Genomic DNA, 16,776 nt, shown 5'->3' with positions numbered 1-16,776 from the left:
GTGCTTGACACATAGTAAGCGCTTAGCAAATACTATTTTTAAAAAGTGCTTAGTTAAATTCTCTGAACCCAGTGGTTGTCGCTTGATTATTACAATACATACATAAATGTATATGCACTTTGTATGCACACTGGAAAGTATTTGTATCTATATATCAATTTTTATATATTAATTCATACCCCTACATAGACATATAATCATAATTATTATGGCATTTGTTAAGCGCTTACTATGTGCAAAGCACTGTTCTAAGTGATGGGGAGGATACAAGGTGATCAGGTTGTCCCAGTGGGACTCTCAGTCTTAATCCCCATTTTACAGGTGAAGTAGCATCTGGCACAGAGAAGTTAAGCGACTTGCCCAAAGTCACACAGCCAACGAGCGGCTGAACTGGGATTTGAACCCGTGACCTCTGACTCCCAAGCCTCTTTCCACTGAGCCTCGTTGCTTCTCCAGCTACCTGTGTTTGATTTTCTGACAAAGCAATTGCATTGACCTGTTGAAGACAAAGTAATGTTTGAGGAGAGGAGAATTCGGTTTGATTGTTCAGTGGTTTTAAAGCCATATTTGCTTTTTTTCTGAAGATGCGCATATGGTTGAGTCAGAGTTCATAGGCAAGGAGAGTGCAACATTAGGATTTAGGCTGGCACTGTTGATAGTAACAATAATATGGATCAAGCCTGTCACATAGATCCTGTAACACCCTGTAATCTGAGGAAGCATTGAAATAAAACTTAAAGAACTGAATTAGGGATGTGTGGGTATTAAAATACTCCATTCCAACCCATTTTAACACGTACCATCTGTTGTTTCCAGATGTACTGCTTTCCGAAGGCAGAATTCATGGGCATGACATTATGGCACCAACAAATCAGTATTTCTCCTTTTAGTAACCTAATTCCCAGAAATGTTGCTTTTCATTGGCTGTCCCTCAGGGAATGCTCTTACTTTATAGTAGAGGGTGAGCCATTACAGTCGTTGTGATGGAAACAGGAAAGTTTGCTCTTTATTTGATAGCAGGCTTCTTCTCATCAGGATAGTACACAGCTCCTTTTGAGTCTGCAACTCCAGAAACACTGCCATATGCCTAACTGATTAGGGATGGCCTAGCTCAGACTAAGGTGTTGAGCTCGCCTCTGTATGTTCGATTGTTAAGAAAAGTTTTATAGAATGCTTCGAGGGCCTCAGTTGAACCGTTCAACCAATATACCTTGCAGAGTACCTTCATTTGTTGCTGTCTAAAGCAATGGCTGTCACCTCCCGCAAGACCACCACTTGCCTCATTAATACCGCTGGAACAAATTATCACTTCACAGCCCAGAAATCTTTTATAGCAGTTGTGGTGATTGATGTAACAAGGCTAAAAAATAATGATGAAATGCACGTTCCAGAAGACAGATTCAAATGGCAGGCGCTTCAAAGGCAATTAAATGTGGCACAGAAGGAGCCTTACTGGAATACAGCATTTTGAAATAAACGGTAAGATAAGTGTGATCGTCTACTGTACTCACAATACACATGAATTAGTTTGCAGTGAATAATTATTGCCGAAGACTAAATGTGTATAAACATTAACTTTAAAAACAGTTGAGTTCACCTGTTTTTTTCCCTAAATGCCTTTTTCCAGTACAAATAGAACTGGTATGTGCATATTTAGATAGACGAGTTTATTCATTCCCAAGACACTTTGAGTCATTTATTTTGATATTCTTTTAAAAATAGCTAAGTATGTAGAATTGAGGAATCCTGAAGATAAATGTCAAGCTTAACTACTTTCTCCTAAAATGAGTTAGGCAGTGTCTGAGATGCGTTGTTTCTCTACTCTCCATTTACCAAATCAGATGGGGAAATAACTGCCCTCTGAAGAGACAGTTGTAGGTAAGCGAGGTAAAATTCAGGTCACTCTATGTTGCCCAGCTGTTTGCTTGGAAGTACACACATGGTCTTTACCCCCGACTCCCCAGATCACACTTTTGGTTCCTATCCAATTAAACCTACTCTTTCTGCCTCTTTCTCATCTCACCACCAGCCACTTGCTTACCCCTCCCCCGCCCAAACCTACTCTCAGTCTCACTCTCCGGGCTGGAATACGCTTCCCCATTCATATTCATATCCATCAGACCATAGACCATGTGCAAAGTCGCCCTGAAATTTCATTTCCTCCAGGAGGACGTCCCCATTTAATTTAGAATTCCCTCGATTTATATGCTCCAACAGTCACCTCAGCACTTCTGTGCCACCTAAGCATTTAAATACAATCTCCCATAGCACTAAGTACACATCTTACCCTATCACTTAGTAGTAACTATTGCACATATACCTTTGTCCACTTTTCCACAAATTATTAACCAGAATGTAATTTAGGATCTGTGAACTCAGTTCCATTGTAAATTCCTTGAGGGCAAGGGGGGCGGCTAGGCAGGAGAGAATGGGCATTGAATCCCCATTATACTGATGAGGAAAATGAGGCTCACAGAAATTAGGTGACTTGCCCAAGATCCCACAACAGGTAACTAGCAGAGGTGAGATTAGAATCCAGGTCCTTTGACTCCTGAGCCTGTGCTTTTGCCAAATTAGACCATGCTGCTCTACCTCCAGTAGAAACTCCTTACCGTAGGCTTTGAGGCGCTCAATCAACATTCCCCCTCCTCCCTTAACTTGCTTAATTCATACAACCCAGCTCACACACTTCCCTCCTCTAGCGCCTACCTACTTCCTACCTTGTTCTTGTCTATGCTGCTACCAAACCCTTGTCCACATCATCCCTTTGGCCTGAAACTCACTCCCCTTTCATTTCTGACTCTCCCCACCTATTAAAGTTCTACTAAAATCACATCTCCAAAAGACCTTCCCTCATTCCCCCTACCTTTCATCGCTTCTGTGTCACTTTTGCCCTTGTATCTGTGTCCCTTAAGCACCCCCATCCTCAGCCCCACAACACTTATGTACATATCCTTACATTCTACAGATTACTTTAATGCCTGTTTCCACCTGCAGACCGTAGGCTCCTTGTGGACAGGCAGAAGCAGCGTGGCATAGTGACAAGAGCCTGGGCTTGGGAGTCAGAGGTTGTGGGTTCTAATCCCGACTCCTCTAGTTGTCAGCTGTGTGACTTTGGCAAAGTCACTTAACTTCTCTGTGCCTCAGTAACCTCATCTGTAAAATGGAGATTAAGACTGTGAGCCCCATATGGGACAACCTGATGACCTTGTATCTACCCCAGCTCTTAGAACAGTGCTTGGCACAGAGTAAGCACTTAACAAATACCATTATCATTATTATTACTATTATTATTATTATTATCACCTCTGTTGAATTGTACTTTACCAAAGCTTCGTACAGTCTCCTACTAAATCAATCAGTAATAATAATAATAATGGTGGCATTTGTTAACACTTACTCTATGCAAAGCACTGTTCTAAGCACTGGGGGGGATACTAGGTGATCAGGTTGTCTCACTTGGGGCTCACAGTTTTTTAACTCCTCATTTTAATAATAATAATAATAATGTTGGTATTTGTTAAGCGCTTACTATGTGCCGAGCACTGTTCTAAGCGCTGGGGTAGACATAGGGGAATCAGGTTGTCCCACGTGGGGCTCACAGTCTTAATCCCCATTTTACAGATGAGGGAACTGAGGCACCGAGAAGTTAAGTGACTTGCCCAAAGTCACACAGCTGGCAAGTGGCAGAGCCGGGGTTCGAACCCATGACCTCTGACTCCAAAGCCCGTGCTCTTTCCAGTGAGCCACGCTGCTTCTCTTAGAAAAAGCCTTGCATTGGCCGGGAATTGAACCCGGGTCTCCCACGTGGGAGGCGAAAATTCTGCCACTGAACCACCAATGCATGGATGAGGAAACTGAGGTAGAGAGTAATAATAATAACTGTGGTATTTGTCACTCACTTACCATGTGCCGGGTACTGTACTCAGCGCCGGGGTAGATTGAAACAAATCAAGTTGGACATCATCTCTGTCCCACATGGGGCTCACAGTCTTAATCCCCATTTTATAGATGAGGTAACTGAGATGATCTGCCCTAAATCAGATGAACGGCAGAGCCATTTGAACCCAGGTGCTTCTGACTTCCAGACCTGTGCCGTAGCCACTAAGCTATGCTGCTTAGCTGACCAAGATGATTTATTTTTGTCATCATCAGCAGTGTTTACTGGGCCTTCGGTGCAGAGCACTATATTAAGAACTAGAAGAAGGTGCAGCAGAAATAAAGGACAAGGTTTCTGCCCTGGAGGAGCCCAAAGTCTTTACAAGGCTATTTTTAAAACGAAATTTGAAATGTCTTATTAAAGCCTTTAAAAGCTTCAATTCCTGACATTTACGTATTAGAACTGTGTATTAGGAAATCTTGCCCCCTCCTACTTAACTTCCTTGTGAAGCAATTAAAAGTATTGTCATGGTGTGATTTTATATTTTGGATGTCAAGAGTCCACGACTTAGGCTATGGTAATTGCTAGAAATAGGAAACAAGAGGTCTGTTTGCAGCTTTCGGCCACATCTGCATAATAATGCCAATAAATGCCTTTCCTTATCTCAGTCTCTCTTCCCAGCACCCATGGGAATTGTGTAATTATTATTTTAGCTATCTTTTTAAACAAAGGCAAAGACAGCAAGCTGCCCCCAGGGACCCAGATTCTCAGCCCTTTGTTGCTGTGAGAGAATTACATAAATACTGACTTCAATTTTCTGAGGAATTCCAAAGGTCGAATCCAATAACCAAAAGCCTGCTCTTGAAATATGGCGAGCTCTTCATGACTTGAAAAATATTTGAGCACACTGCAGTTTAAACAACTGTTGATAACAGCTATGTTTGTTGAGCATGTGGATGACCTAAGATACTACTCTTGATAATGAGGCATAGTGGAGAGAGAATGGGGCTGGGAGTCAGAAGATCATGGGTTCTAATCCCGGCTCCATCATTTGTCTGCTGTGTGACGTGGGCAAGTGAGTTCACTTCTCTGTGCCCGTGTTACCTCGTGTAAAAGGGGATCAAGACTGTGAGCCCCACGTGGGACAGGGACTGCGTCAAAACCGATTTGGTTGTAGCCACCTCAGTGCTTAGCACAGGGCCAGGCACATAGAAGGCACTTACAAATGTCTAATGTTGCTGCATAAGCAACACCATGGACACTTCTCTCCCAGAATGCCTCACCTCCATCTGCAATCATTCCGGTAGTGTATCCATACAGTTTTCTTGGTAATAATAATAATAATGTTGGTATTTGTTAAGCGCTATGTGCTAAGCGCTGGGGTAGATACAGGGTAATCAGGTTGTCCCACCTGAGGCTCACAGTCTTCATCCCCATTTTACGGATGAGGTAACTGAGGCACAGAGAAGTTAAGTGACAGCTGACAAGCGGCGGAGCCGGGATTAGAACCCATGACCTCTGACTCCCAAGCCCGGGCTCTTTCCACTGAGCCACGCTGCGGAAGTGGTTTACCATTGCCTCCTTTCAACACAGTATACTTGAGTCTCCACCCTCCACTCTCTTCCGTACTGCTGCTGCCCAGCACAGAGGAGTTTTGCCTTGTAGCAGAGTCCTTTATACTCACTAATCATAATAATAATGATGGCATTTGTTAAGCGCTTACTATGTGCAAAGCACTGTTCTAAGCGCTGGGGGGATACAAGGTGATGAGGTGGTCCCACGTGGGACTACAGTCTTAATCCCCATTTTACAGATGTGATCACTGAGGCACAGAGAAGCTAAGTGACTTGTCCAAAGTCACACAGCTGACAAGCGGCAGAGCCGGGGTTAGAACCCATGACCTCTGACTCTCAAGCCCGGGCTCTTTCCACTGAGCCACGCTGCTTCTCACTAGCCACTGCCCAAGCTAGGAATGGAGTGGACGGGCCTCTGCTTGACCCTCCCTCCCAAAGTTGAGATTGGTAGAGTACTGGAAACCCTCCAGGTGTGAACCTGAGAGGGAACCAAACCAATGCCACTTTTACTAGTAGTCTTTAATGTCTTTAAAGGGCTGAAATGTGGCAGTGTTTAATATTGTTCTTCAAATCAGTGAAACAAAGTCCCAGGCAGCCTGAATTGCTCATTTAAGAATTTCAAATTATAACATTATGAACAAATAAGTATTTGGAGATATTGGGAGTTAACAGATTTGTATTATGACTTATTAGGAGTGGATGACAAATATTTAACTGAAAATTCAAGTCTGATCAAGCTGTATCAGCTTTTGAATATTCCCTAAATCGTCATTTTCTAAGCTGGATTTGTTATTTTTACAGTCCAAAATTAATTAACAACGATATCACGAAACAATATAAGCAGTTAGCACTTGAGAGTTGAGATTTATGTGCTAGGTGTCTGAGGACTCTTATGAGAGTTACATTCAAATTATTCCTTTAAATGTTTAAGAATATTAGATGTTGCAGTGTTCCAAATTGATAGCATAGTGATACGATTTAGCACTGGTTAAAAGAAATCACTCTTTAAAATGAGTGGCTTTTTTATGAGTTGTGCTTTTATATTTTGTTGATTGCTTTTATCTTTAGTATATTTCTCATTAGGCCAAAAGATTTCATTTACTTCATCAAAAGGAGGGTTAATTTTGTAAATTATGATTCAGGTTTTATTATTATTATTCAATTCAGGAGCATTTTTACTTGAAAAGATATAGTTTCTTGTATGTTTCAATTTTTTATGGTATTTGTTAAGCACTTATTATGACCCCATGGCTCCCTCCAGGTAGCGCCTCTTCTCCCTCCTACCATTCCTCTCCAACCTTCTTAAGTGGGTTGTCTATACATGCTGTCTCCAGTTCATCTCCTCCGATTCTCCTCTTGACCCCCTTCGATCTGGCTCCATCCCATTCGCGTCACAGAAACCGCCCTCTAAAAGGTCACAGGTGATCTCCTTCTTGCCAAATCTAACGGTCTCTACTCCCTCCTAATCCTTCTCAGCCTCTCATCTGCCTTTGACATTGTCGACCAGTCCCTTCTTCTGGAAACATTATCCATTCTTGGCTTCACTGACAATATGTCCTCCACGTTCTCCCCCAGTCTCTCTGGCCGCTCATTCTCAATCTCTTTTGCTGGCTCCTCCTCTGCCTCCCGACTCCCTAAATCTGGGTCTCCCTCAAGATTCAGTTCTAGGTCCCCCCACCTTTCTCCATCTGCTCCCACTCCCTTCGAGAACTCATGCACTCCCATGGCTTCAACTACCACCTCAATGTGGTTGATTCCAAAGCTACATCTCCAGCCGTGATCTCTCTCTCTCTCTCTCTCTCTCTCTCTCTCTCTCTCTCTGCTGTCTGGCATTCCTCCTGCCTTCAAGACATCTCTACTTGGTTGCCCTGCCATCGCTTCAAATTTAACATGTCAAAAACAGAATTCCTTATCTCCCTTGCCGTTCCCCTGACTTTCCCATTACTGAATAATAGTAATAGTGATGGTATTTGTTAAGCGCTTACTATGTGCCAAGCACTGTTCTAAGCGCTGGTAATCAGGTGTCCCACGTGAGGCTCACGATCTTAATCCCCATTTTCCAGATGAGGTAACTGAGGCCCAGAGAAGTTAGGTCACTTGCCCAAAGTCACAGCTAACAAGGGGCGGGGCCAGGATTAGAACTCATGACCTCTGACTCCCAAGCAAGTGCTCTTTCCACTGAGCCACACTCTTTCTCAGTGGTGAAGACAGCACCACCACCCTTCCCTTCTCACAGGCTTATAACCTTGGCCTTATCTTTGACTCTTTCCTCTCATTCAACCCTCATATTCAGACTATCACTAAACCGTGTCAGTTCAACCTCCACAATGTCGCTAAAATCTATCCTTTCCTCTTCATACAGACTGCTGCCACGTTAAGCCAAGCACTTATCGCATCCCGCCTTGATTACCCTATCAGCCTCTTTGCTGACCTCCCTGCCTCCTGTCTCTCCCCACTCCAGTCCATACTTAACTCTGCTCCCTGGATCATTTTTCTACAAAAACATTCAATCCACTTTCCCCACTCCTCAAGAATCTTCACTGTTTGCCCATCCACCTCCGCATCAAAGAAGCTCCTTACGATCGGTCGGCTTTAAAGCAGTCACTTTTCCCGTTCTTTCCTCACCTCACTACTCTTCTCACTACAACCCACACACTTTGTTCCTCTAAGCCTACCTACTCAATGTACCTCACTCTCATCTTTCTCACTGCAGACCTCTCGCTCTTGTCCTGCCTCTGGCCTGGAAAACCCTCCCTCTTCAGATCTGGTGGACAATTACTGGCCTCTGCTTCAAAACCTTATTGAAGGAGCATCTCCTCCAAGAAGGCTTCCTGACTAATCCCTCTTTTCCTTTTCTTCCATTCCCTTCTGTGTCACCCTGACTTGCTCCATTTATTCATCCCCCCTCTCAGCCCCACAGCACTTATATACATATCTGTAATTTATTAAATTAATATCTGCCTTTCCCCTCTAGATTGTAAGCTTGTTATGGCAGGGACTATGTATGTTATCTTGTTATAGTGTACTCTCCCAAGTGCTTAGTAAAGTGCTCCACACACAGTAAGAGCTCAGTAGGTGCACTTGATTGATTGATTGTGCCAGGTACTGTACTGAGTGGTTGGGTAGATACACTTAAGTTTTATGATTTGTTAAGTGCTTACTATGTGCAAAGCACTGTTCTAAGAACTGGGGAGGATACAAGGTGATCCCACGTGGGATTCACACTCTTCATCCCCATTTTACAATGGAGGGAACTGAGGCCCAAAGAAGTTAAATGACCTGCCCAAAGTCACACAGCTGACAAGCGGCAGAGCTGGGATTTGTATCCTTGACCTCTGACTCCCCAGCCCGTGCTCTTTCCATGGAGCCATGCTGCTTCTCTACACAGTCCATGACCCACATGGAGCTCGCAGTCTTAATTCCCACTTTACAAATGAAATAACTGAGGCAGAGAGAAATTAAGTGGTGTGACAAAGGTCAGGTAGCACACAAGTGGTGGAGCTAGGATTAAAACCCGAGTTCTTTTGAGTCAAATGACTCAAAATCAAGGGTCCACTGACATCTGTGGATATCAGTCGAACTGTATCTCAAACAGTATCTTAAATTTGACTCAGAAATATTTTTCAAGTATAAAATCTGAAGTAATATGTTATTTAAATATTTTCCCGAAGGATCAAGTTTTCGGTAGGATGCTACTCTAATATAATCCTTCTAATCACTTACATTGGAATTTACTAAAACTCTGAAACATCCACTGTGTTTTTTCTTTCATTAATCCATTGTTGCCATTGAAATATATAGGGAGATAACAGTTGCTAATAAAGAAAGTGTAATAAAGGAGCTGCATTGTTGTCATCCTTTATTATTCATGATTAAACATCTGTCAAGCAATTTGCTGTGAAAAATGAAAAATTAATCTCAGCAGAAAGATAGGTTCTTAAGAAAGATTAATCGGAAAGGTCACACCGCCCACAAAGGACACACATTATTAATGCAGCAATTGGAGGGCTCTGTTGGGTTGGGCAAGTTGCTGTTTGTTTTCTACAGGCTCCATTTCTTCTGTCTGACAGCCAGAAAGCTGCCCTAGAGAATAGCAGTGGTAGATAAGGGTACTAGATAATGCCGAAGATTGGCCTATGGAGTGGCGTGAATATAACCTTCCTGAGGGAAGTGACGTGAAATGCACCGGTGAGTACTAGGGAAAATTGCAGGAGAAGTGAATTTGGCTGCCTGATCATGAGTTTGTGACAGGCAGCTGATAGGGCAAACCTCCATGTTTTGTCAGTCCTTGCTTCTCAACAGAGTCAAGTCAGGGAGACTAAAAGATTCTTTAGTTTTTTTTTTTTACAAACGTAAGAAAATGTTGCTGATGATCAGTCAGTCGTATCTATTATGTGCAGAACACTGAACTAAGTGTTTGGAGACCACAGTATAACAGAGCTTCTAATCTTCCGACCCAAACCCTGTCCTCCTCCTGGCTTTCCTTAGACAATAGCACCATCCTCCCTGTCTCACAAAAGCCAGAAACCTTGCCATTATCGTTACTTCTCCTGGACTCATCTCTTTCATTCAACCCACATATTTACTCTGTCATCAAATCCTATCTGTTCTACCTTAACAGAGTATCTAGAAGCCATCTCTTCCTCTCCTCTCAAACTGACGCCATGCTGCTGCAGGCACTCAGTATATCCCTCCTCGATTACTGCATCAGCCTCCTTCACTTTAAGTTCGTTGTCGGCCGGGGAAGCGTCTGCCAGCTGTGTTGGATTGTACTCTCCCATGTGCTTAGTACAGTGCTCTGCACATAGGAAGTGCTCAATAGACACCATTGATGATAATAATGTTGGTATTTGTTAAGCGCTTACTGTGTGCAGAGCACTGTTCTAAGCGGTGGGGTAGATACAGGGTAATCAAGTTGTCCCACGTGAGGCTCACAGTTAATTCCCATTTTACAGATGAGGGAACTGAGGCACAGAGAAGTTAAGTGACTTGCCCACACACAGCTGACAAGTGGCAGAGCCAGGAGTCGAACTCATGACCTCTGACTCCGAAGCCCAGGCTTTTTCCACTGAGCCACGGATTATGCCTGCCTGTCTTCTGTCTCTCCCCACTCCACTTTATGTTTTACTCTGCCTTCTGGATCATTTTACTTAAAATGATCCTCACAAACCTCTAATGGCTTCCTAGCCACCTCAGCATCAAACAGAAACACCTTAGCATAAGCTTGAAGGCACTCATAATCAGCTTTTCTCCTCCCTATTTTGCCTCACTTATCTATTATAACACAGCCCACACACACTTTGCTCCTTTAACCCCTATCTCTTCGCACTATCTCAATCTCATCTATCTCGTTCCTGACCCCTTGCCCACATCCTCCTTCTGACCAAGAACTCCCTCTCCCTTCATATTTGCCTGGCCAGCTTCAAAGCCTTATTCAATCACAACTTCTCCAAGAGGCCTTCCCCATCCAAACCCTCATTTCCCCTACTCCCCCCACCTTCTGCTTCCCATAAGCACTTGGATCTCTACCCTTTAAGCCCTTGTTAGTCACCCCACCCTCAGTTCCGCAATGTTTATTTTCATATCAGCAATTTATTTTAATATCTGCCTCTCCCTGTAGACTGTAAGTTCTTTGTGGACAGGGAACTTGTTCACCAACTTTGTTGTATCGTATTTCACCAAGCCCCTGAGTGTTCTGCACACAGTAAGTGCTCAGTAAATACCATCGTTTTGCTTTCAAGCTGGACGTGAGCAAAGTCTAATTAAGACTTCAGCAAGCCATGGGTCTACGGTTCGGAGAGAAGCAGCGTGGCTCAGTGGAAAGACCCCGGGCTTGGGAGTCAGAGGTCATGGGTTTGAATCCCAACTCTGCCGCCCATCAGCTGTGTGACTGTGGGCAAGTTCATTCATTCATTCAATAGTATTTATTGAGCGCTTACTATGTGCAGAGCACTGTACTAAGCGCTTGGAATGAACAAGTCGGCAACAGATAGAGACAGTTCTTGCCGTTTGACGGGCTTAGAGTCTAATCGGGGGAGACGGACAGACAAGAACGATGGCAATAACTAGAGTCAAGGGGAAGAACATCTCGTAAATACAATGGCAACTAAATAGAATCGAGGCGATGTACATTTCATTAACAAAATAAATAGGGTAATGAAAATATATACAGTTGAGCAGACGAGTACAGTGCTGAGGGGATGGGAAGGGAGAGGGGGAGGAGCAGAGGGAAATGGGGGGGAAAAGAGGGTTAAGCTGCAGAGAGGTGAAGGGGGGGCGGTAGAGGGAGTAGAGGGAGAAGGGGAGCTCAGTCTGGGAAGGCCTCTTGGAGGAGGTGAGTTTTAAGTAGGGTTTTGAAGAGGGGAAGAGAATCAGTTTGGCGGAGGTGAGGAGGGAGGGCGTTCCAGGACCACGGGAGGACGTGGCCCAGGGGTCGACGGCGGGATGGGCGAGACCGAGGGACGGCGAGGAGGTGGGCGGCAGAGGAGCGGAGCGTGTGGGGTGGGCAGTAGAAAGAGAGAAGGGAGGAGAGGTAGGAAGGGGCAAGGTGACGTAGAGCCTCGAAGCCTAGAGTGAGGAGTTTTTGTTTGGAGCGGAGGTTGATAGCCAACCACTGGAGGTGTTTGAGAAGGGGAGTGACAAGCCCAGATCGTTTCTGCAGGAAGATGAGCCGGGCAGCGGAGTGAAGAATAGACTGGAGCGGGATGAGAGAGGAGGAAGGGAGATCAGAGAGAAGGCTGATACAGTAGTCTAGCCAGGATATAACGAGAGCCCGTAGCAGTAAGGTAGCCGTCTGGGTGGAGAGGAAAGGGCGGATCTTGGCGATAATGTAAAGGTGAGACCGGCAGGTCTCGGTAACGGATAGGATGTGCGGGGTGAACGAGAGAGACGAGTCAAAGATGACACCGAGATTGTGGGCCCGAGAGACGGGAAGGATGGTGGTGCCATCCACGGTGATAGGGAAGTCTGGGAGAGGACCGGGCTTGGGAGGGAAGATGAGGAGCTCAGTCTTGCTCATGTTGAGTTTTAGGTGGCGGGCCGACATCCAGGTGCAGACATCCTGGAGGCAGGAGAAGATGCGAGCCTGAAGGGAGGGGGAGAGGACAGGGGCAGAGATGTAGATCTGCGTGTCATCTGCGTAGAGATGGTAGTCAAAGCCGTGAGAGCGAATGAGTTCACCCAGGGAGTGAGTGTAAATGGAGAACGGAAGAGGGCCAAGAACTGTCCCTTGAGGTACTCCAACAGTTAAAGGATGGGAGGGGGACGAGGCGCCCGCGAAGGAGACCAAGAATGACGGGCCAGAGAGATGAGAGGAGAACCGGGAGAGGACGGAGTCCGTGAAGCCGAGGTGAGATAAGGTGTGAAGGAGGAGAGGATGGTCGACAGTGTCAAAGGCAGCAGAGAGGTCAAGGAGGATTAGAATGGAGTAGGAGCCATTGGATTTGGCAAGAAGGAGGTCACGGGTGACCTTAGAGAGAGCAGTCTCGGTAGAGTGGAGGGGACAGAAGCCAGATTGGAGAGTGTCCAGAAGAGAATGGGAGTTAAGGAATTCTAAGCAGCGATTGTCGACGACTCGTTCTAGGATTTTGGAAAGGAAGGGTAGTAGGGAGATAGGACGATAACTGGAAGGGGAAGTGGGGTCGTGAGCGGGTTTTTTTAGGATGGGGGAGACGTGGGCAAGTCATTTCACTTCTCTGTCTCTCAGTTCCCTCGTCTATAAAATGGGGATGAAGACTGTGAGCCTCACATGGGACAACCTGATTACCCTGTATCTCCTCCAGCGCTTAGAACAGTGCTCTGCACATAGTAAGCACTTAACAAATACCAACATTATTATTATTATCACTTGGTAATTTTAGGGCAGCAACAGCAGGACCATTGTACAGGGGGGTCAACTAAGATTGTCCCAAACTCTCTGCTCAATCAGATCAAAGCATCCATCCATTTCCATTTTGATCATCATGATTTTTTTTCCGGTTATTTGCAGTTTGGGACAGTGAAATAAGATTACTTGATTAAATGTAGTATTTTGAATCACAAAGAGTCTGAACTCTTTTTTTAATTTTGAAAGAACTTAAGCCATCTGTTGCCTTGAAGCAGGGAGATTTAGTAATCAGGCACAACAGTAAGAAGGTATTTATCTAGGGAGGCTATTAATTAACAAACCTGGATAAGGATCAGCATTACCTAGCCTTAAAGTCAAATCATCACTAACAAGTATGTTGGACAGCTAGGTTTTTGAAACTTGACTTAGGTCAAATGGTCTTGATCTTGTGTTGGAAGGAATGTACGGAGAACTTAATTGATGGACATCTATGTTGGATTTTCATGTTCATAAAAAATTGAGACTGCATTAAGTAAATGATGCTTTCTGTCAGGTGTATTCAAGAAGTACAGAAATACATGAAATTCCTTTCTTTGGTTAATTTACACGTTCCCTGCTTATTACGAGAAATTAAATATATTGTCACCATTCATTTTTCATTTACTTCCTGAATGAATGGACATAGAACTTGCAACCACATGGATTCCAACTTTGAAGGATCCTTTTAAAAAGTGAAACTCCCTTGCCCAGAAGCTCCACCTGTTTCCCAAAGCTTGATTTAATATTGATTTGTGGCCAACGATCTCTGGTCTTTATTTGAAAGTGTTCTAATTGGGAAGCCCAGATTGAGTTCATATTCTTTCCCTAAGCATTATGTCTTGGTGTCTTTTAAAGAAGCCAGGCTTCTCAAGATTGTCAAAAATAGCTCTTTGTAACCTTCGAAGGATTACATCGATTGGTTGGTTTTTGTCACGTTTAGCAGGCATACTGCAAGACAAACTGTGAATACCTACTTTAAAGTATTGTGAAATGAAATAGTTTGTCTTGAAAATAAATGCAACATAAATATTTTAAGTTCTGGGGAAAATTGGCAGAGGTTATTGTTATGATATTTATTTGATATTTATTAGGTGCCTAAGAACTAAACACTGGGATAAATTCAGGCAGTATGGAAACAGTTCTGTCCCATACTGTATTCACATTTTAAAAAGTGAGTAGAACAGACATTTAGTACGGCAGGGATCATGTCTACCAACTCTGTTATACTACCCTCTCCAAACTGCTTAGTATAGTGTTCTGCACACAGTAAGCGCTCAGTAGATAAGATGGATTGATTTATCACCATTCTACAGATGTAATAACTGAGGCTCACAGAGGTTAAGTGACTCAAGCAAGCTCACATAGCAAGTCATTGTCAGATCTGGATTCAGAACCCAGTGGTTGCCTGAATCTCTGACCTATATTCTTTCTATTAGGCCAAGCTATGCTTTATTCAATTACAAAACCATACACTTGTTTTACATTGTCTTGTATCAATGTGGGAGGAATCATTATCCAAGAGCAAGAATCATGTGGAGGCCTCAGGTCTTATTTCATAATTTATATAATCAAAATATAATTCGCTCCTGCACAGAAACGTGAAAGGCCCAATGGGATGGAGTTTGTAGTAGAGAAAAGTATGGTTTGTAATATGAAAAATGTAGTGTGGTCTCTGGAATTATCCAGCTTTTCATATTTTGGGAAATCTGGGCTTCACAAAGAAGCAGCATGGCCTAGGTGAAAGAGCACGGGCCTGGAAGTCAGAGCCCCCGAGTTTTAATTCACCACTTGTCTGCAGTAAGAACTTGGGCAAGTAACTTCACTTCTCTGTGCCTAAATTACCTCATCTGTAAGATGGGGAATAAGAAGATGAGCCTTATCTGGGACAAAGAAGCTGCCCCAATGCTTAATATAGTGAACTGTACATTGTAAATGTTTAGCAAATACCATTTTTTTTTAAAAAAACCTCCAAACCCAAAGGCACATCTGGATCTTAAGTAGTTCTATCATCCTTCAATATGAGTCATATTTAACAACAAATAACCAGGTGGAGGGGAAGGAGGTGATGATGGTTTTTTGCTAACCCCTCACTGTGTGCCAAGCACCGTGTTAATCATTGGGATAGAGATAAGAAAATTAGATTGGACATAGTCCCTGTCCTAGACAGGAACCCGCATTACGAGCTTACTAAAATAGATATTTTATTTCCACTTTCCTGCTAAGCAGCATGGCCTAGTGGCTTTGGGCAAGTCACTTAACTGCTCACTTCTTTGGTTTCCTCATCTGTAAAATAGGGATTTAATCCTATTCCTCTTACATTGCAAGGCCCATGTGGGACAGCGACTGTGTCCAACTTGATGATCTTGCATCTATCCCAGTGCTTAGCACAGTGCTTGGAACATAGAAATCATTAAATAATACAGAATTATAAGGAAGTTGAGGCACAAACAAGTTAATTTACCTGCCCAATGTCATACAGCGGGCTATTGGCAGAGCTGAGACTCAAATCGAGGTTCCGGGATATCTGACCTCAATTCCTAAAAAAAAATCCCATAACATGGATGTCATCCTCTACATCAACTCTCACCTTCTATCGACTTCCAAATCCTGCTGGGCCTTCCTATATAACAGTTCTCCAATCCACCCCTTCCTCTTTTCCCTGGCCAGTACAACTTCTGGTAATTTCATGGTTAGACTATTGTAGCATCTTGATGGTTGTCCCTGCCTCCGGACTCTCCCCCTTCCAATCTAAATTGCACGCTGTCGCATGGATCCTTCTTCTTGAAATATCACTTAGCCCGCGTCTCTCCTCTCTTCAAACCTTCCCCTGGCTTCCTGAATTCCCTCAAAAAACACCTCACCATCAGCTTCGAGGCTCTCAACCAGGTTGTCCCACTTTTTCTCTCTGCCCTCTCCACCCGGGACACCCCGCCTCAGTGACTTTATCTCCCCTCCCTCTCCCCCGACAGCTAACCTTATAGCTCTACTTTATTCTCCACTGATAGACCACAGGCCAAGGAGTCAGCATCTGCTGTGTGACGTTGGGCTAGTTACTTCACTTCTCTGGGCTTCAGTTACCTCATCTATAAAATGAGGATTGAGACTGTAAGCCCCTTATGGGACAGGGACTGTTTCCGACTCAATTTGCTGGTATCCACCCCAGCGCTTAGTACAGTGTGTGGCACATAGTAAGCGCTTAGCAACTACCACCATCATCATCATCATCACCTGGGCTTTAATCCCGGCTCTGCCTCTTGTCTCTGGTGTGACCTTGGGCAAATCATTTCACTTCTCTGTGCCTTAGTTACCTCATCTTTAAAATGCGAATTAATACCGTGGGCCCCAAATGGGACATGGACTGTGTCCAACCTGATGAGGTTGCATCTACCCCAGTGCTTAAAACAGTACCTGGCACATAGTAAGCACTTGACAAATAGCAATAAAAAAAAAAATGACAG

At 44.0% G+C, this 16,776-nt stretch overlaps 1 protein-coding gene and 1 non-coding gene across 4 annotated transcripts in view; one reads left to right on the top strand and one right to left on the bottom strand.

Annotated features, from left to right (window-relative positions):
• TENM1 (teneurin transmembrane protein 1) overlaps positions 1-16,776 on the top strand; it is a 717,827-nt gene that overhangs the window by 89,772 nt on the left and 611,279 nt on the right. The window lies entirely within an intron of this gene.
• On the bottom strand, positions 3,774-3,844 carry TRNAG-CCC. The gene has a single exon. It is a non-coding gene; the product is annotated as a tRNA-Gly (tRNA).

This window comes from Ornithorhynchus anatinus, chromosome 6 (assembly GCF_004115215.2).
Source record: "Ornithorhynchus anatinus isolate Pmale09 chromosome 6, mOrnAna1.pri.v4, whole genome shotgun sequence".
Lineage (NCBI taxonomy): Eukaryota > Metazoa > Chordata > Mammalia > Monotremata > Ornithorhynchidae > Ornithorhynchus > Ornithorhynchus anatinus.
The sequence above is the reverse complement of the archived record's forward strand: the minus strand, read 5'-3'. Positions and strand labels throughout refer to the sequence as shown.